At 44.5% G+C, this 22,249-nt stretch overlaps 1 long non-coding RNA gene across 1 annotated transcript; it reads left to right on the top strand.

Annotated features, from left to right (window-relative positions):
• The first annotated feature begins 1,667 nt into the window (after window positions 1–1,667).
• Window positions 1,668–6,719, top strand: LOC139679108 (uncharacterized). Its single transcript, XR_011699139.1, has 3 exons — window positions 1,668–1,769; window positions 6,157–6,283; window positions 6,365–6,719. It is a non-coding gene; the product is annotated as an uncharacterized lncRNA (long non-coding RNA).
• The last annotated feature ends 15,530 nt before the right edge of the window (window positions 6,720–22,249 follow it).

Genomic DNA, 22,249 nt, shown 5'->3' with positions numbered 1-22,249 from the left:
AGACGCCAGGCAACCCACCAACAGCACAAAAGGAAACGCGCCTTTTGCAAAAACAAAGTCATTGGGATTCGGGACTTCAAAGCTCCATGTTACGCCCAGTCTATTTGTTGCTGTTTGTGGCTGGGAGCCAGGTTAGAGAATTAAGAGGGGAAAAACTACATTATCTTGTTCTGCTGAAAACCTGTGTCAGTGCTGCAAAGTGAGCACGTGAGAAACTGCAGTCTGGAGAGAGGAGAAAGACACTGAGCTGTGTCTTCAAATGCACCAACATCTCTTAGGGACATGAGTCCACTTTAAAAGTCAACATACAGAACACCTTGTTTTCTACATTACTGTCCTAAAAGTAACAAGAAGTCAACTATATGTTAGCATTTAGCACCCAAATCTATTAAATTTCTGATCTGTGAGCTACCAGAGTACAGATGCATCTCAGAAAATGGTACCTCACAGCCATTCTGTGGTGTCAGTGGAGCTGAGTGCAGGGAAGGATAGTTTGGAAAACAATTGAAAAGTTGCACTTACAGAATATATGTTTGTCGGGAGAGAAACTGGGAGTCCAGAGTTGGTTAAATAATTTTTTAGAAAATGTGACTTATGTTCACAAATAAATAAAATTAAACTGCTGACACTTTCCCAGGAGTCTCCAAGGAAGTCACATGGAAACTGCTATGAAAAGTTTATTAATGGTGGCATAAAATAATAATTTTCTCAAAATGTGTGCCTACAGAGTGGCACTCAGGAACTGCTGCCTGCAATGTTTTAAGAGGCTTTGACCAACTTGATCTGGTGGATGGCAGGGGGTTTGAGGAGGTCTTTAAGGTCCATTCCAACTCAAACTATTCTGTGATTCTATGATTCTACAAATCAACCAGTAGAGAAGCAAAGCACAGATGAAGCCAAGATTTTTTGCCATGGCCATGCAGTTTGACACATATGCCTTCACAGCAGCCTATCAACACCCAGCTGATATGCAGCAACTTGTTGAGATGCCCCCACACCCCAGGATTCCCAAATCCTCTGTTTGGGCTGTGCATGTGGGAGCAGTGAAAGATGTAGCTATTCTCAGCTACCTGTCCACCCCTTTTTGGTCTGGGGCTGTGGAACCTCCTCTTTCAGCCATGATTCATCACCTGGGCATCAACTGCAGCTCAGCTGGTTCAGGGACTGTGGCAGCTCAGACAGTGTGGGGCCAGCTCTGCCTCCCCGCTGTGAGCAGGTTTTGGCACCACAATATAAAAAAAATTATTTAAAGCTATTAGAGAGCATCTAAAGCAGGGCTACAAAGATGGTGAAAGCCCAAACGGTCCAGTCTCGAGCGCAGGCAAGGCTGGCAGACTTCTCTGCCCACCCTTGCCCAAGAGGAATGTGTAAGTGGGGTTGAAGAAAGTCTCAGCTGGGGCCTCTGACTCTCAGCTCTGCCATTTTTAGTTCAAGAGGTTTAAATGTCTCTACGAGGTGTTCACACCTGCAAGTTATCTAGGGAAGGTAGCAAATGCTGAAATCAGCACTTCAAGCACAAATGCTTGGAGAGCTTGTGAGTCAGAGGTGTGAGTCAATGTAAGAACACTGGGTGAGTGGAGCTCCTTTAACGGACACACTCCCTCTTTCACATGGTTAGGAGGCAATACTGTTTTTTAATAAAATTTAAATGAGCAGAATACGGTATGAAGAACAGCCAAGGAATTTATTTGCCCCTGTGCTTCCTACCTCTCTCTCACACCTCTGTTCATCTGCAGCTTTGCCTGTGGTACAGATCTGGGTGAAGTGGAGTGAGTATACATAATTTTCTTAATGGGAATATGTGTTTTTTTGCACAGTGTGGCTGCACCTTCACACTTTGCTCAGCAAGTGAGGAAGGAAGGAAGAGCTCTGTGGGGAGTTGCAAAAAGAAAAGTAGGTGAATATGTCTGAAGTAATAATGGCATGATTTGCTTCAGAGGGAAAAGCTGTATAGATCTCAGATAAATATTGAGATTTTTGTGCCCAGATCTGTTCCCCCAGTTCTTAGCTCTCCTCCTGGAGAGGGAAGAAGACTGGATGCTCAGAGCAGGCAGCTGTGTTGTCTGTGCCATCAGCCTGCAGCTGGCATCTGTCACTGTGTCATGCCAGACCCTGCATCACCACTGGCCCTGGGGGGAGGGGATATTTATTTCCACCATGGGAAAATCTGATAAGGACATATCTTTAAATGGTGCTGGACTTTAGAGGCAGATTATTGTCGCATCAAGGGAGGACAGTGCACAACAGAAGTGGAGTGGGTGCAAGAGGCGATGCAAAAGAGCATGGGAAATGACATCCCTGGAAAAACCCTGGTTGTGGCACCACATCAGCCACAGGCTCTGGAACATGCCAGGTTAAAAACCAACTCAAAAAGCGTGTTTGGGTTCCTAATGTCCCCAGAAGAAAGGCTGTGTATGTCTGGTGCCCAGTCTAGCCTTGATTCATATTTATGCAGCAGTGCAAATCCCCACAGGATTTGCCAACTTCCAGACTGTAATTCTTATATTATGAACTCCTCCTGTGTGAAACTGTTCAAAATCAAGACCAAACACTCTCCAAGCTAAATCCAGCCTAACAGAAACCAGTCAATGGTGTGAGAACAGTAAGAAAGGCTGTGCTTTGGTATCTGGGTGTAGCTGGGTTTAGGGATTAGCTGAGATCAGCTCCAACAGCTAACTCCAGGGCATCAGGGAGCTGCTTCTGTGAGTGGTACCTGTGAGAACTGCCTGGGAGTGACTCAGCCAGACAGATTCACCATCCTTTTGGAAACCATCATACTTCATTTCCCTGCCCAGGTGCAATGCTGTGCTGAAAGCAAAATTGTCCTGTCGAGATGAAGCGCAGCTGCACTGCCAGCTCCAGGCACGTGGGACCATCCCTGGCTTACATCAATTAGACCAACTGCTCTTAATTTTAACCCAAAATAGAGCATGGACATGGCCTTGGGAGCACCTGTGATGTCTTTATCCATGGTTGTGAGAGAGCACCACAGGCTGGAGAAAAAGAAGCTCAGGGGAGACCTTCTCACACTCTCCAACTCCCTGATAGGAGGGGGGAGCCAAGTGGGAGTCAGGCTCTGCTCCCAGGGCACAAGGGACAGGACAAGAGGAAATGACCTCAAGCTGTCCTTGAGGAGGTTCAGGTTGGACACCAGGAAGACTTTCTTCATGGAAAGGGTTGTCAGGCATGGGAAGGGGCTGCCCCGGGAGGTGGTGGAGTCCCCAGCCCTGGGAGGTGGTCAACAAACGATTCGATGTGGCACTCAGTGCTCTGGTCAGGTTGACAGGGTGATGATTCTGTGATCTTGGAGGTCTTTTCCAACCTAAAGGATTCAGTGTGATTCTGGGATTGTGGTAAGTGCCACTTCTGGGTGTCGCTGAGCAAAGGAAGTAGGGGTATAGCTAAGATAAATAAAATGTCTAATTGAAGGAAAGTGTAAGCTGAATGCCAGGAAATAATTCCTAACTGGGATCTGCACAGGGCTGTGGAACAAGCTTGTAAGAGGAATGGAAATGTGATTTCCTGAGCTGTTCAACCCTGAATCAAACACTCAGAGTCTAAACCCACTACTGACCTGACAACAGACCAGTCCCTATTTCATCTGAGCCTCTGGTCTTGTCATGGTTGTTTTAAAAGCAAATAATATGTTAATGCCCATAAAACACTGTTAAATTTCCTCTCAGCCTTCACCACAGGAATCCTTCATTTCTTGAAACTCCTGTTCAGATACAGACCTTTGGTTTCATAAAAGAGCAACAGAAAGATCTCTAACGCTGATTGAATGTGTTTACCTTGAACCCTTCCTCCTCTTGAAGTTCAACAAAAAGCTAAACATCCCCAAACCATGATTTTATCTTCATTGTCCACCTGGAAAGGCACAATCATTTTTTGATTTATTTAGCCCTGTGACCACTGCCAACCTGAGCTCTGAAATTGCTGCTCTAGGAAGCTATTGCTTGTCCAGGATGAGGGGAGTTGGTGTTTTCCAGCTCTGACATTCCTGGCCTCCACTTGCCATTCCTTTCTCAATGTTCCCTGTGGTGCTGCGAGTTCCACTCACCCTCAGTGACCACAGTGAGACATAGGAATAGGAATGAAAAAGAGGTGGCCTCTCAACAAACTTGCTCTTGTGAAATTCCAAGCTGCAGGGGAAGAGAATAACAGAATTGATGATAAAAAAAGGCAGTCTGGCTTGCTAAGTTTATGTTGATCTTGAATTTTCTCGAGACTCTTGAGAGGAAAAAAAAAAGAGGGGTACAGCTCTCAGGAAAACACTTTTAAGATAGTGGTCATCCCTGCCTGGCTCTGTGCAGTGCCACTATTATGTGAAGGGATGGTGTGGAGAAGCACTGGGAGCTGGTTAAAGGAGAGTGGGCATCACATAGATTCCATCATATACACATCAAAAGTGCCAAGATCAGGGGAAAAAATGAAGGAAACATAATGATGCTTGTGATGCCTGAATTCTTGATATCAAGAGATAAACAACACACACCAATCTTTCCTTCCATCCCCATACCAACACAGGATTGCTCTACAAGTCTAGGTTGGTTTCTGAAGCTTGTCAATAGTTCCCACTGCAGAGCACACTCGGAGGAAGCTTCCCTGAAAATTCACCCTATCCTGGTCCTTACTTTCCTTGCTGTCCAGCCTGTGTCCTACATCACAGCTTCTTTGTGTTCAAGAAATGTCTGGATGTGACACTTGGTGCTCTGGTCTAGTTGAGAAGGTGGTGATGAGGCAAAGGTTGGACTGGATGATCTTGCAGGTCTTTTCCAGCCTCAATGATTCTGTTATTCTGAAAGCTTTCTTGTTTTCAGATCTTGGAATGGAAAGGAGAAGATGGACTGTTTCCCTGAATGGAAATTCCTTCCCAGTGTGCTGAATATAGATGTCCATGGGATGTTTAAATTTCTGTGGTGGCTTCAGAGCAGTGGTTAAATTTGACTGAGAAGTGTCTGAGAGGCACATGCAGAGGTGTCATTGTTTGTAGGACTGATTTACACAACACTGTGAATTTCCCAGTGCTGCCAAAATGGAAATACAAATCAGCAGTGATGAGGGAGGCTCTCTGGGGAAGGTGTGTGTGAGCACAGACACACACATGGGCCTTGAACAATCACCCAGGGAGAATTCCCACCATACTCTGGTGAACTTTGCTCTGCTCACCACATGTCATATAAAGAGGCAATTAATATTACTTAACATTTGGCTGTTTTTCCCAGATTAGATGTTGTTGACTCATTTGGTAGCTGCTTTGGAAAGGTTAAAGGTATCCATTCAGGCAGTGCAGAAACAGAAAAAGATCACTGACCCAGTGCTGGACATAGACCTTCCTCTGACCTTCAACCGTAGCTCCTGCCAGGTCCCTCAAACTGCTTTTCTGTTATTAGTCTCATTTTTAATGCAGAGTTACTTTTTTATAACCTCAGAGTTTAAATTCATTGTTTCTGATGTCACTGATTTATGGCATAATGTTGTAAAATTTAAATCTGGTTTTGAATAGAAAAGGCATAACTTGGAGGTGTAGATGAGTCAGAGATCTTGTAGGTTACAAATGAGATATATTACACTGGTGAAGCAAGAGATCCTTGACTGAGACAGGGAGGATGGGACAATTACATCCTTTTTCACATGCTACTAATGCAATGGCACAGGTAAGACAACTACAAAGACTTCAGGTGAAAGGAATTCACATTAGTAGAAAGTAGAGCATTAAAAAAAACCCCTGTGTTTCGTGGGTTACTGTCTCAAAAATGAGCCTCTCCCTGTGGCAAATCACTAGTGAGTGGCACGTGACAAATGTCTGTTCAACATCTTGTGTCCTGGGTGCTAAAAATATTCTTGGCACTCAACACCAGTGCTCAACAGTTTACCCACTTCTGCCGATGTCTCAGTGCCATGTCACCCTCCATCTGGGCATGTTTTTTTCACTGCAGTGGGTGAGGGCTATGCTGAGCTCACCAAAGACCTGAACCCTTGACAAATGACAGGTTGTTATGCTTAAGTGGCCTTGAACTTTCTGTCCTCTTGGAATCTGTAGTGCTTCCCATCTTGATAGCCCAGAATAAACCTAAAGCCCTTCACAAACACACTTTCAGAGCAAACAGCCCTTCAGCAGGAAGCAAGTTATCTCTCCATTTGATCTTTCAACAGGCTCTTCTGCCTAAACCAGTCAACTCTTCAGGTTTCTCCTTGGGACCCACCACAGTGCCTTGGCCAAGGACAGCCCACCTTTTTCTCCTGGTGTCCCAGGAATGGCACTTCCAGACAGAATTCTCAGGTGATGAACTGTTGCCTGCTCTTCCCTCTTGTCCTAAATTCAACTGTTATAGAAGTATAACTGTATCTGTTGATTCATTAGTTTAGGGACATCTGGGAAGAAGCGTACCCTGCAACAGAATCCCAGAGGATGAGGCCAAGGCTGTGGGACAGTGCTGGCTTTGTACACCACTGACTTGGGACTTCTGTGAAGCTGTTGCTTCAGTTCACACCTTGCCTGGAGCTTGGTATCCACATTTCACCTGCAGCAGGAGAAACTGCTCAGCAGGAAAAAAGCCCCAAATTGCTGCAGGTGTGGGCACATGTGCCTCTGCACAGAGCCAGGTTCTGCACGGACTTGTTTCTGGTCTCGCCTCAGAAATCCTCACTTCCTCTCTCTGAAACACAGTGGTTTTTTCAAATTCCTTCTTCCCTCCTTCCTTTCCAAGCTGCAGCCTTCCTTGTATTATATTTGTGCCTGGAAATACTGTTCCTGGAAAAGCCTTGTTGGAGTCATCGAGGGACTGATTTCCAGGTCTCATGTGGGCACCAGTACCAGAGACTGCTGGCTGGACTATCTGTCCAGCTGCTCTATTACCATATCGTGCATATCTTGTTTAAAAAGCACATGCCCTGATCTGCTGGCACTCAGTCACGAAAAGAAAAATAAATGCTAAATTTTCGGTCTGCTATTTTTGCTTTCAAATGCTTTTAGGTTTTAGTTCTGTGTCCTCAGCAAGATGTGTGTTCTTTTCTTTCACAGCTGAGGGTCAGTACAGTGTGTGCATGATCCTCAAGAAAGCATGGAGAGGGACCCCTGGAACTCCTGCCCTTGGCAGCCCATGGTGGTGTGGTCATTACCCACCACCTCAGCGCGATGCTGAGCCTGGAGCAGAACCAGGATGTGTCCAAGTGTGCTGCTGATCTACCCAGAGCATAAACCACAGCATTTGTGCCAGCTGAGGGCAGACAGATGATAACTGATAGAGCAGAATTCACCAGGATAAACATTGCCCCATTTCTCAGGGCTGGGAATAAACTTAAGTTGGCAGCATGGATCTGTGATGGTTCCAGGATCTGCAGTGGGAGGCTGTAGGGTCCCTAACCTGATCAAGCATCCTAAAACTTCCTTCAGCTCTTGAAACTGGACTGTCATTTTAGCTTGGCCTTACCTAGAAGTTCCCTTTGGGCTCTCAATGGTGATCTCTGACAGTATCTTAAAAAGCAGTCCCTCACCATGTCTCAGCTAAGCCATGATTACATGACAGAGCAGCAGCAAAAGTAGCTCAGGGTATCCCTGTTTCCGATCCTCCAGTTCACAGAGACAAGGATCAAAGTGCCTGAGGGGCTGCAGGTCACCTCCAAATTTCTGAGTGTTCCAGCATCCCTGAACCTGCAATGCAGTTCAGGTGAATTCTGCAGCCTATGCTGAGCTTTGTTCTGTTTCTCAGTTTTCACCTGTTTCTATCAGGAAAAGTTAAAAGTGATAGCAGCAACACTTTTGCTACAGTTTGATGAGCTCCTGCAGCCCATCCTGGGAACTACATAAACATTTAGTTGCTCTGTCTCCTTCCTTCCTCTAAAAATGAACTAAAGTCACAGTGATGAACCTACTTTACCAGTTCTGGACTCTGGCCAGAGCTTGAATATGTAGCTGCTCAGTTATTTTCAGCTTGGAATCCCCTGTCATTTTCTATCATGATTCCTCAGCCAAAACACTGTGTTTCAAGAGCAAGAGAAACACAAACATGAACTGGAAAAGGTCTACCTAATCTTGTCATCATCTGTTAACAGAGAGATGTGAATGGCTTGACATATGATACTTGTACACGGTATTTTATCCAAACTGTGGATTCCTTGCTCCCAGACACTGTTTATCAACTTCTCTGGGGAGTCCTCTGTGAGTATAGGGACACTTTCTGCTCTGAGCCACGCCAGGATGTGTGTGAAATACTTCAGTTGTCTGTAGTAGCATAACCGGATTTTTATCAATGTAACTGAGATGAGATTCTGTCCAAGATGTTCTAATAAAAACAAAAGTCTGCCCTGGGAACAAAAGCCTTGGAGTTGTTTTTTTCAACTCATTCAGCACTGAGGAACTGAAAACAAGAGGGTGCCTTTCACACTGCACCTACAGGGCTCCGTGAGGCTCCCGAAGTCTTTAGCGGTGGAGGCTTTGCTTGCAGATGAACTTTGGTACTGATGGACTCAGTAACTGCCTCATGAAAAACGTAGCAGGGACAGGTTGTCAGTGAATAGCAGGGAAATGTGGATTTGTTGTCTGTACTGACGCTCATAGCACTGCAATAACCAAGTGCCTGCATATCACATGCTACAATTTCTAGCATGTTTCAGTGTTGTCAATGCCAGTTATATTTTTTTTATGCCCCTGGGATGAGAGATTATGCAAATACTGGCTGCACAGTACTTTATGGCTGATGGTGAACACATTGCTTGTGAGCTACTCATGCTCTGATGAAGTCTTCTGCCATGGCTTCCTGAGCTGAAATGTGTCTACAGGAGGCCACCAAGTAGATTAGAGCGGTGGAGCACATCTCCTGCAAGGAAAGGCTGGAAAAATTGGGATTGTACAGCCTGGAAAAGAGAAGGCTTCAGGCTGACTTAATTGTTGTCTTCCAGCACCTGAAGGGAGCCTGCAGAAAAGATGGAGACTTTTTAGGAGAACCTGGAGTGACAGTTACAAGGGGGAATGGCTTCAAACTGACAGAGAGTAGGTTTAGATTGGATATTAGGAAGAAATTTTCCCTGTGAGGGTGTTGAGGCCCTGGAACACCTTACCCAGAGAAGTTGTGGCTGCCCTACCCTTAGAATTGTTCAAGGCCAGGTTGGACAAAGCATGGAGCAAACTTATCTAGTGGAAGGTGTCCCTGTCCAGGACAGGAGGGTCAGAACAAGATATCTTTAAGATCCCTTGCAACCCAACCCATTCTATTATTCTATGATGGTATTTTGTAACCATGTGAGCAGTAATAACCAGTTCAACAAAAATGAACCTTCAATAAACCTGTAAAACATGGCAGGAGCATGGACAGGTGGTTTCTGGCAGGACCAAATCTGAACGACGTGAAACCAAAGTAAGCTGAAATGCGGAGCAAAACTCTCAACAGAACAGAGACCTTGTGAATGTGTTTCCTCCTTCTAGTCACAGATTGTGAGAGCAAGTGCCTCTACAGCATATAGAGGGAGACATGAAATATCAGGTTCTCATGCCCCTGTGAATGAGCTGTTCAGAGAGGTCTTTGCTTCCGTTGAGAACAGATAGTTCTTCTCTGCAATTATACTACATTAAAAGTGGAATTTCAAGATCTTGTTATTTCTGGTGTGTTCCTTTGCTCATGTTTGTGATTGGAGCAATCTTTGGCTCAGAAAGACCTGCTGCTCATTGCCAGAACTGGGAGTGCCTCTGAGGGAAGGGTTTGTGCAAGTTTTGTTCTGCTACTCCTATTATCTCTCCCTGATTGTCAGTTGGTCACAGCTGGAGCCAGAACACTGGTCAAGCTGGACTTTTTCTCTGAGCAGTTCAGTCATTCTTGTGTTTTCCTAAGAGATGTTGAATCTCCCACAGGAGAAAATTTCTCTCTTAGTGAGACCATATGGAGGCTATTGGACAAAGCAGAGCCTGGGATTCTTTTCTTTTGGAACTGACAATGTGCTGGGAACAAGAGAACACCATGCAGTTAGGCAGTGAGGAAGCAGAGGGGACCTCAATGATGAAAGGTCCATTTCTGAAGGTGAGGAGCTTTCCAAAGGTCCAGTGGCTTGCCCAACTATAACTCTTTTATCAACTAATGCTGAGCTTCAGCAACGTGTTCCACACTGACACACTTGTCCAGCCCTCTTGAATTCCTGCTCTGAGAGCTGGTAATTTTCACCTTAGGGATGAAGAAAATCAAGAGGAGCATGAAGAGGCTGCAAGAGCAACAGCTTGTTTGCAGAGGGTCTGTGGCCCAGCTATTCTCCCACTGCTGAGTGACCATGAGGCAGGAAGGACAAAAACTTCTGGGGTTTGCCATCCAGTGTGTCAACAATCAAGGATTCACTTCTGCTGGTGTCAAACCTGCTCAGTGGAAATTATGTCCCCATGTTACTGTGGTTTCCATCACAACAGAGAAGCTCAGACCGCTCTCACTTGGCAGGTTATCTTTAGCCCTTCATTTGACATATTGCAAAGGTTTTTTTCAGTAGTGAGGTGGAGACACACTAGGAGCTCCCCTGTACAAATCCCTTGGGAGATCTTCCTTTAAAGGGAAGTCAACGAAGCTCAGAGGGAAGGAAAAAAGGATCCAGCATTGCAGTTACTGAGCTCCAAGCATGACCTTTATCCTGTTCTACAGATCTATGGGAAGTTAGTGATCAACCCTTGGTAGCTTCTGCAGTGGGAAGACTGTGGGGTGGCAGCTGAGTGAAACATTCCAAGGGGTAGTTTGGTGATTCTGGCCAAGTGATGTTGGACTGAAATGGCCCATCCCTGTTCTTTGTGACTGTCCTGCTACCACCCACTGGTCTTCTGCTTCTTGGAAAGCAAGTACCTTGTTATGGGAGCAGGGCAGAGGAGATGATGGCTTAATTGCTTGTAATGTTGAATATTGCATCCTGCTTCACATAGTAAAAACAAGTTTGTCCTTTTCCAGAGCTGCTCTGTGTGCTTTTGGGTTCATGGCAGTTCAGCCTTGTCAGGTCAAAAGCGGTCAGGTGCTTACGTGCAAAACACAGAGAGAACACCAGCAGAAATTCACGGGAATGGACTGACAGCCGTGGGATCAATATGAACTATGCTGCCAGAGTGGGGAAAACTGCAAGGACTGAATTAATGTCACGTGGGAGGTGATGAACAGAGAGGCTGAAGGCTTGTGAGCTGGGACCAAGGGTGTCACAGTGAGAGAGAAGAGAGTAGTGGGACTACCTCTAGTCCAGGCCTCCAGTTACAGGTGTGTTGCAATGTTGGTGATGCTGATCTTGTGGGTATTGGCTGATGTGGGAAAACACCCAGCAAATGATCAGAATTTGCAGGCTTGGGCTAGACTGGGCTGTGAATCCAGACGTTTCTGGTGAGACTGTCTAGGTGATATGGTCATGAATATGAATCTGAGTGCATGTCTACCCACTGGTGACAGCACACCCATTTAATGCCAACACACAAATACACACTATATTCCGATTCTAATTGGTGAGTTCAAATTCAGACCTAAACCAAAAAACTTTGCCAGGGCAAATTTTATTTGCATAGTCTTTCTGCTCATTTTCCTTTTAATGCCAAAAATCTACTGGATACTGCCCAATCCATTTGAAATTAGAAAAAAATATTAAAATAAAGTTCTGCTCCATCACTGCATTATTTGGTCTCCAGGATCTACAGAAGTTTCTGCTTTAAAGATGTGAAAGAAGGTCTCCCAAAGTACTTTATCCACTGCTGCACCAGAAATACAAGTGGTAACGTGGCAATGAAGTGTTCTGTTTCTGCTTCCAGTAGTGACACTATTCTTAAGCAATCTATTCCAAACTATTCTCCTGATCTATGTGGATCAGGAGACAATGTGTTGAGAAGGTAGGAGGCTGTGATGATGAACTGACTCTCTTCAGAAGTTTCCCTGTGGAATCAGATCATTACATGATGAATTCCTGACATCAGGAGGCTGTGTAAAAGCCTGGAATATCATAAAACATGCCCAGCATCACTGACAAATGGCCAGATCCCACTGACACAAGCAAACAAACAAAAATGCACAGGCTAACGCCTGGGTGAGCGTGTTACCCTGGGTATGGAGCAGTGCTCTCCCTTTTCCTGCTAAAACTGGAATGGTGCCGAGTTGGCAGAACTTCACTGCCTGGTTCAGCAGCTTCAAAGCCTGATGGTATTTCCTTTGAGTCATCTGGGTGAAGAGGCTGATAAGGCTGGGCCAAGGCTCAGAGCAGCGTCAGAACCTCTCTGTGCCTGGAAATGCAGATCCCTCCAGGGTACTGTCACTGGGACCCCACCTGGGCATGAGTCAGGGCTGGAGCTTCAGCTCTCATTCATTCTGGATACAAACATGCTCCTATGTGTGATGCTGCTGTTGGGAAAAGCTATGTTGGGAAAAGCTCTGTAGAAAAGGTCATGCCAACAGGAACCACCTGAAGAACAGAACTCATACAGTGGATGGGGCTGAGGATATTCCACATACCATAACCCAAAGTTTTGCAAACTTTCTCAAATCCCTCTGTGATGTTTCATGCTTCAATACTAGGTCTGATGATAATTTCTGTTCCTTTGAAGATGCAGGAGCCCTTGGAGGATATTTTAAGACACTTTAGTTGTCTCTGTCTGAACAAGTCGATGTAGGTGTGCAAAACACATGGATAAAGCTACTCAGTTGCATTCCTGTGCCTAATTGTGCTATGGTTTTGGTGGAATTTCATGTTTTCTTTCAGCAGGAAACGTGCTTTGTGCTCTGATAAATGTAACAAGGATGGAAACAGGACTTTGTGTTTCAGCAAAGGTTTGGTTAGAAGAGATGCCGGAAAGCGGGAAGAGTGATAGCCTGCAAAGGGTTCATGAAAAACTGGATGGGGTCATTTCCACCAGTTACTTCCAACACTCCCTATCATTTCCCAAAGTCCTTCCAAGACAAACAAAACCCTGTTTGCCGAGGCTTTCCCAATCCTCCCTCTGACACCAGAACTCTTCAGTAGAGACAAATTCCCTGAAGCTGTTTGCAGCAACTGCTGCCTAATGACTATCATGCTGTTGGTTCTTTACAGATTACTTCAAGATGCTGAGAGATCCTGCCTGTCTAATCCAATTGGCTTCACTTTGGATGACTATGAGAGATGAGGTAGAACAAAATAAATGTAAATCAAAGCAAACCTCTAGTGTGCTGCTCAGGAGCCCTGCTTGTCATGTAAAGGTCAACTGCTGTCAGACCACAGCTAAATTACAGCATTTTCTTTCTTCTCTAGTCTGAGAGAGCTACTGAACCAACAGGGCAGAGCTTTAGTCTAAAGAGATGCAGATTCGATATGGGTCTGAAATGGGATGCAAATTCCTCACTGCTGCAGGCCATGTGGAAGTGGGAGAAAACCTTCCTTAAAGGCACACACAGAGCATCTGGGAAATGGGATTTGGAGGCTCTGCTCTGCTACTGATTTCCTCTGTGTCTCTGAGCAACTCTCTTTCATCTTTACCCTGTTTCATCTTCTCTTGAATTAAAAAAAATAGTGTTGGTACTGTTTCTCTGCTTCTGCAGGGAGCAGTATGGACAAGGACCTTGAAGAGGGGCTTGTATGCTTTGGCCCACAGCATCTTCTAAGTCCTGTAGATAGACATAAATTCAAATTCACATGTCAAACATTTAACATGGTGCCAAGCAAAGAGATAGAGCTTGGAGAGGTCGTCACAAAATTATGTATCACACTGAATTGTGCCAGAAATTCCCTTTAGTTTTATTTCCACGGCGAGAAGCTCTGTTTACGTCAGCATGTACAAACTTTAAAGAATCTTCTGACTTTCTGCACCAGGCTGGGAAGCTTGCAACAAAAACCTGGGATGAGGCTAATATTGTCCAGTGGCTTGGCCAAATGAACTGTACAAATCCCGGAGTTTTCCACACGTTCAAAGCATACACAGACTAGTTTAAACTGTTCCAAATTGAGCAGATGAGGAAACGGGCACTACACCAGGGATGATCTCCTACAATATCAGTGGAACCTCCTCTCTGCATGAGGAGTTCATAATGTATTCCCAGAAGCCACCACCAAATAACAGAGGAGAAAACCTCCAGAAGCTCCTTGTTTGTGATTTCAGTCTTAATAACCCAGCTGCAGCTGCTGTCATAAGCACTGATCTCTGTTCTCACCCTTCCTTAGTCTGGAAGAAGAAAAAAATGAAATACGATGTGTAAAGAACCTTGACACTGAACTGACACTTTAATTTATTTTCTTATAATCTGGATAGTTACAAAGATTTATGTAGCTATTCTTCTAATCTTTCTTCAGTTGAAAAGAAAAAGCAAAATTCCAGAAAGAATCTCTCAGCATAAAAATATTCCCTAGAGGCACATAAAGAAGGATGTCAAAGTGGCATTCATGTAGGTGAATAAACTTTCATGTCCACAGATAGTATGGAAGATTTTTTCATGTGCACTGGACACCTGAGACAGGAGGAAACTATCTTTTTTATCTGTGTTTTGCTCATGAAGTTGTTTCCATCTCCTTTAAGATGGGCTTTGGGTAGAGATCAGCACTAGTAATCTTCATCTACTTGGTAGTCAGACACGGTCTAGTCAGAAACAGGCATCAGTAAAAGCCTCTTAATCTTGGCTTTACATGGAAAACAAATCTATTCTTGCTATATAGAATACACATATCTTAGTGCTCCAGTTTTACCCTTCCTCTGGTTTGTGTCTAAAGTAGGAAGTACCCAGTTTTTATGGATTTACTTTTCAGATGGTGAAATATTACTCCTGGCCCTTAGAAACCCATTCAGTTTTGCTTTTCTTGCTGCAAACAAGAAGTGATATAATCTCTGTCACAACTGAGGGTTTTATTCTTTTACATGAAGTCCTTTGTCTTCTGAAAAAGCAGAGACACATCTGAAAGGTCCTTGCTATACATTTCTCAATGCACAGCTGTCCCCATTACCTGTAACCACAGAGGCCAGTTAGTGTTTCCATGAGTTACTCCTAGTTATAACTCTGAAACATTGTAAGATTTAAAACGTAAGGAGCACTTTCTCAGTACACTGCACAGCCACAAGCTCATTTCAGTGCTTGCAAATGCACTTCACTGGGTGAAGAATATAGATTTCATGTTGTTTTCTTATTAAAGCAGTTTTGGATTCTCGACCTTAATACCCTATATGGTCAGATATGAAGACAATTCATGACTAGGAGCACTGCCAGCTAATGTCCTAATCATTCCTCTGTTGCAGTGTATTCCCTTGAAGATGGAGTACAGTATGGAAATCCAAAAAGATGAGTTGAATTTCAGTACCTCTATGCTGAAGAGTTTCAAAATCCAACTCTGAATTACGCTGAGTGTGGAGCCAAGTAGAGGTCCACTGTGATGTGGGATTTAAGCATATCCCTCAGAGACTAACTAGAAAGACATTTTTTCATGTTGTATGACAGGAAGCTATAATAGGGTCTGATAAGAATAACCTTTACCAAGGCAGAGAGAACACAACATGCATCTGTAAGAAATACTAAGAACATGAACTGTGGACCAGGCAAACAGAAGTTGAATGGTTTATAATTTTAGGTGCTGACTGGGCACTAAGAATTTAATCTAATTATGAGACAATCCTGGTTTGTAAACAATGCAAACATTCCCCCTAATTTAACATTTCTTCTTTTCTCTCATTACACTTTTCCATCTGCCTGTATCCACGGGAACTTTTACTCCTCCAATTCCATCTCTGCATGCTCTTGCTCCCTCCATTCCATTTCATCACAGTGTGCAGGAAAAAGAATCTTTAATTTGAGAAGAAGAAACTCCTTCCAAAACAATAAGGAAAGAGATGTTCCTATCCTAGAAGTAGGTGAAAATATTTCTTCAGCAGCCATTTAGTTTCTTTCCTCTTCCTTTGTCTACTCCATTAGTAATTTTTAAAGTCAATCACAATATTTGCCTCTTGACAGCATGTCAGCAAGACTCCAGAAGGGACTCAGTAGAGAGTCTTTGGTCCATACTAAGGCTAATTTTATAAGTGCTTCCCTTCTCTCCTGAAGCATTGCAGGGATAATAAAAGATCTTTCCTCCCTACACTATTACTAGAGATAGTGCACTAAAATTTTACTTCACATCAGCAGTTCTGAGTCATCTCTGCACACAGAGTTGCTTGTTGAATAGAGGAGGTTCATTAACACACACAGCAGCTACTCCTGTCCAGCCACCCAGGCTGTGGTGCTTAACACCCTCAACCATTCAATTTGCCTCTTCAAACCAAATTACTGGAGCTCTACATTAATAAAACTAATGCTCACCCTTCCCCATTTTCCTAAATCTTGCCTCTTTACACTCCAGATCCTGGCTACTCCAAAAGCCATTACTTCCAAGAAAGGCCCTTTATGGTACCTGACTGCCCTTTTTAGTTCTTTGATGTCCTGAACTATGAAAGCAAAAGGGATTTTAATCAATATCCCACAGCATGGGGCAGAAAGAGGTGCAGAGACCAGATGCAATGGTGTGGCATGTTAAATTGAGTGCAGGCAGATTCATATTTGCTTACATTAAGGCACTGAGATGTGAAGAAGTAGATGAAAGAACTGGGGAAGTCCAGAATATGCAGGGAACCTGCTGCCTAGAAGGCAGTTTTTGAGACAACTAGGATTTTACCCCTTCCCCTGCTGCATAAAGGATGGTAGAGGTGCCTTTCAGACCTTTTTTTGCCCCTGCCTCACAGCTCTTCCAGCTCCTTGGATGTGTTAGCCTGTGCATTCATACCATCTCTAAAGTCACCACTGGTGACATAGGAGCAGGAAACTGGGGATTAATGGAAAATTTCCTGTAAAGGGCACCACCAAGTGCACATGGCACAGATCAGAGAGCCCTCCTGTAGCCAGAGCTGCTAATGAGATGTTTCCCCTGTGGTTGTTGATGTGCTCATAACCAAGTTCCTGTCCTATTCCATTTCCTAGCACTGGTTATAATGGCTGTCTCACAGAGGTAATTGCTTACATAAAGGCCTTGAGATGTGAAGCAGTGGATGAATGAACTGGAAAAGTCCAGAACAGGAAGGGAACCCACTGCCTACAAGGCAGCTTTTGAGACCACCAGGATTTTACCAGTTCCTCTTCTGCATAAATGATGGCAGAGGTGCCAGGAATATCCTTTATGCCAGGAATGGTTTCTTTCTTGCCCTTCTGTGTGGCTGCCCCTCTTCACCCTGGGTACTGACAGTGTGTTGAGCCCCCAAGCTCCAGAATCTGCACAAATTCTGAAGGATTTCAGCTTCAGAGAAGCAGTGACCAGTCATGAAAGAGCCAAGAGCTGGGTCTCACAGGACTGGGCCAGACACCTTCATTCCTCATGGCACAGTAAAGTTCCTGTGAATTGGGGTCTCCCACGTCTCCCAGAAAAACTGCTGACTTCATTCATAATGACAGTAATAACATGGACTGTGATGATTGTTTAATTAATGAGCTTTAAATCTTTGGGGGGAAAGAAAGAATTGTTGACTTGGCTGGTGACAGGAGTGATGGATTCAGGGCCCACAACCTCCTGGTCCCACACTCACTCTGAAGGAGGAAATTGTTACTCTTGGCACAAGAGACAAGCAAGACACGGCTGCTCTGTGTGCATTGAGCTGCTTTACCTGCTCCAATAAACCATCCAAATCTACCCTGCCTGGGACATGCAACGCTGAACTCAAGTTGCTAGCAGGTAAAGGACAGGAGTGCTGTTTGTTTTAGTATAACTTATTTAAAGACTTATAAGTGCTTTTGATATGGCTATACTCATTATTATTTATTTTGGACTTCAAGCAGGATTTTCCCTTTTAAAACTGCACCCACTTGAACTCAGCAGCTGCCTTAACTCACGCAATAGGAATGAACTGAGATTTACAAGGAAAGGCGATGCATACCTTCCTCTGAAATGTTTCTTTTTACTAGTGTCTATCAACCACAGTGTATCAGCCATGCTAAAACTCCAAATCTGGAAAGGAACAAGGCTTTTTTTTCCAGTTAAAAAGTCTGGGATACACTGCACAGCACAATTAGAGCTGGTGCAATGACATCAGACACGACCAGACACCCAGTGTCGGCCACATCTTGGCTATGCCTGTAAAATCACCCACGATCTTTTAACCTTAGCCAGTCTTTTGGAAGCTATTTAAGTTGTTATGGAAACTAAAGGACTGAGTTAATCTCAAAAGAAAGCTTTCACCTCAGTCACCTCTTGGGTTTTTTTCTGGGAGAAAGTCTGATTCAGTTGGTGGTGCCAACAACTCCCGACCCACCTCAATCTGCAGCCACCCACAAGCACTGTACTCCCGGCCCTAATGAGGACATTGTGCTTGGGTTGCTGTGACTTCCTCAGTCCCTTTCTTTCAGCTGTGCAAGAGCAGTTTAGGTGATGAAACTACACATCTGTGGCAAATACCTGGGGAGAAACAAGGGGTTTCTAAACAGGTGACAGTCAGAAGTTCCTGTTTCCTATTCCCTGATGTGCACAGCCCTGTGTTGTCAGCTCTGGGATGGAGATGCTGCTGCTGTACCACATGTACCACATGTTGAGAAGCTGAAGCAGCTGCTATACAGGCAGTGAAGGGACACACACTTTCCCATGTGCCCTCAGCAGGCAGGGACTGCACACCCACAGAGACCTGGGAAGTCCTTGGGGTCCTTCCCTACCATCCTCCTGGCTAATCCTTCATGGAAGCAGCCTCTGGCACACACAGGGATGCGCACAGGTCTCTCTCCCTGTGAGTGTTGTACCCACAGAGCACATGCATCCCTCTGGTTTGCTGTGGTTACACTACAAATGAAACTGATGACTAATGAATTCATCACTGACAGGGACAACAGGGAAAATGGGGAGCTGAGGTGACTCACAGAGAGGTTAAAAACTGGAATAAAACTCCCTTGTGCTCCTGCTGGGAAACAGATGGGTTCCTTCTGAGTTAAGGAGATGGGACAAGGCCAAAACAGCACACCAGCTCTCTGCTGGAGTTGGAGTAAGCTGAACGAAAGCACGCAGTCCCTTTAGCTGCCACATCCCCAAGACTGTTTTATTTTAATGGTGAAGTAAATTCTTTTGCATTTGCATTTATAGAATTAAAAAAAATGCATTTTCACAAGCTTCATGAGTGCTGCTCTTTTCTGGCTGGGCAGCAGAGCTGCCAGACACACGCCTTAACTTTTGGCAAGAGCCTTCAACCCCTGACTCAAAGTGACCTGGCAGAGGTGGGGAGAAGAGCTCAACATTATTTTCAGGGTAACGAGCACCTTGGGAGAGTAGCCAGGTGGACTACTAGAAACTCCATGGATGAAATTGAGGTGGCCTGCAGTGAGGAATTCTGCTCCATGACAGGACAATGGCATTTCTATCTCCTCCCCTCCCTAATTCTCAACCTATGCTTACATCTAGGTTTGCATCTTGTAAATGCGGGATCTCCCTTCCTCCTCCAAGTCTCTGGGACACCTTTCCCTATTTTCCACTTCCATCAGAGGGTTGGTTACACAAATGATTATGAAACCAAATGGCTTTGACCTTTGAAGTGGGAAATCAATGGCTGGGCAGGGCTCAATTCATGGCAGAAATATTTATAGGCACACCAGAAATGTTGTATTCATTTCTTTCATTACAGGGAGAAGGTAGGGAGCCAGTACGTGTTATACTCAACACATACATTAAGATCTTCATTATGACTCTTGATTTACCTGCCCTGACCTTCTGCCGTCCCCTGAGGAGCAGCTCAATTGGTTACAGAAGTCAGAGAATTTTTGAGGAAAAATGCTTCTAGAACTGGAAACCCACGTGCAGAAAACTCCTTCTGGCTCGAAGAGATGGACGCAGGTGACTGTGTAAGAAAAGTGATGGCATGGAGGTTGGTTTACTGGAGAATTTCTCTGTTTTCTGTGCTGACTGCAAGGGTTGGACCATCACTGCACCAGCATCTCCAGGGATGCAATTAAAAGATCCTCAGACATCAGCACAAAGGGCTGGAGTGGGGGCAGGTTGGGGCAAAGAGCCTTTAATACTTTTCTGGTGAACTGAGGGAGAGAGTTCATGTTCTCTGGGGATCAGGGAGGAAGTCTGGAGGATACAAAGTTCCCAAAATGTTGAGACTGAGCCTCCATTGAAACGTTACTAGCGGGAGTACAGTAGAAAAGCCGGACTTGCAGGTTCTCTGTTTAGTTGGTCAGACTTGCAAACATTTTTTATCCCAAGTGTTCTGCCCTGAGCAGGAGGAAGGGGTGAATTTGAGCTTGCCAAGGCTAATTTTAGTAAGAGACAGCCTTACATCGTTTCCCTCAGGGCTAGCAACATAAAAAAAAAATTAAAATAAAATCAACCACAGATTAAAATCACCCAATTACCATACTATGGCAAATAAAAACACCAGCCAGAGATGTAATCGCATATGCTATTAAAACCCAGGAACATACAAAGCACCATTCACAGATACCATCTCCGAGGTGAATGCCACACACAATAGCCTATCTAAAAGCAATTACTGACATTGTTTAGGGAGTTAAACAGTGTTTGTCTGACATTCCAGGGCGGACTGGGATGGGTAAAGAGACTGGATGGTGAGGAAACATGGTGTCTTTCACTTTCGTGGGCTTTTCTGCATTTAGCCCGAGTTCCAATGAGCAGAGAAAATGAGAAGGATATATAGTATGTGGGATATGCAATATGAATTAGAAATGTGTTGCAAGTTTCTCCCGCAGAGAATAAGTCAAACAGGGTTCAGATCAGATGTCAGGCCCAGGCTAAGAGCGTAAGAGATGTGTGAATTATTGAGAGTAAATTCTGCCTGTTTTATACCTCACCTTGATACCTTAGTGCTTACTACCCATCTTGCGACTAGACACTGTCCTCAGATACGAAAATATGTTGGTGGTAACCAGTGAAACAAACATTTTTGCATGTTCTGGAGTTGTTTGTGTCCAGGACTCTGTTTGATCATTTTCCTCAAACACATTCACTTCTAAAGGACCTTTCCATCCCCCTACTGACTTGCTTTCAAGACATTGATTCACTTCCAGGCTAAAAGCAAAATCCCCATGACGGCTCCCATTGCAAAAGTCCATTTTCTGTGTAAAGTGGGAAGACATACGGCTATGCCAGGCTGAGGCATCACAAAAACCCGAGACAAGCCTGGCTTAACATAAGCCACTTTTGAATTGATTGTCGTTTTTCAGCAGTGTATTTAGGGAAATGATGAGACCTTATAGACTGTAACCACAGAGAAAACAAAACTTTTTAGCACTGTCTTGTGAAGTCTGCTCAAAAAATCCTGACAGACATTACTGGATGTCCTCTTAACATGTCTGGAGAATATAAGTATTTATTGATCCTGCCTCAGTAAGGGAAAACAGAAAATTAAGGGCACAGTGACTGCAAAGGTCCATGTGATCTTGGAAGCAAATGCCAAGCACTAGAGTATTTTCTCCATGTGTGACACTCCAGCTCTGGAGCCACCAATATGCTTGCCCAAGGGCTCAGACCTTGCAGCTTGGCAGGGATTACACTGCATGTGTTGGTATATCTGCTTTCCAACCATGCAAAGGCCTTGCCCAGTAGAAATGATGATTAAACAGAATTAACCCCGCCTCCCTTGGTACGCTCCAGATGAAGCACATCCTGCAGCACCCACCACAGCCATGTCACTCTGCAGTAAATCCTCCTCCAGCTCTCAAACCATCTCTTGGAGCTGAGGGAAAGCTTGCTCTGAACTGCAGCCACATAAGCTATTTTGGGTTTGATATGCAGCAGATTTGATAAGAAAGCTCTCAGGAAAAAACATATTTCCTCTTGGATTCAGTAGAACTGGGCACATATTCCAGCACATAGAGTTCCTTTTCCTATAAGCTTATGAAGTAGCCTTCTAAAATTAGGAATGAGGTGGAGGACTGTCCCCACTGCAAACAGGGACCTGCATCCTCAAGACCAGGACTCACCCTAGGGGTACAGTAGACCTTCACTGATGGACAGGTGGAGAGGGCAGAGTGCCCTGTGCTTCCTGTGTTGCTTCTCTGGTGTGCTGCCTTTATCCATGCCTATTATTTACATGAGTCGGAGCCTTACACCAGATTGGTCACAATTTGCCTCCTACCTAATGATACTGAGCATTATCTGAGTAGCTCAAGACACCTTGCAAGAACAAAGGCAGGGAAGAGATTATAAATTAGAAGGGACTTTCAGTTTGGCCACAGTTTTGGTGCATTTGTCTTTGAATCAGACATTGCCTTACACTATGAGTATGCAATTCAGTGTGGGTCCAGGCCAGGGTCCTGTGAAATTATGGCTACATTTATGCCTC

The sequence above is a fragment of the Pithys albifrons genome, chromosome 15 (assembly GCF_047495875.1).
Source record: "Pithys albifrons albifrons isolate INPA30051 chromosome 15, PitAlb_v1, whole genome shotgun sequence".
NCBI lineage: Eukaryota > Metazoa > Chordata > Aves > Passeriformes > Thamnophilidae > Pithys > Pithys albifrons.
This window is presented reverse-complemented; position numbering and strand designations above follow the sequence as displayed.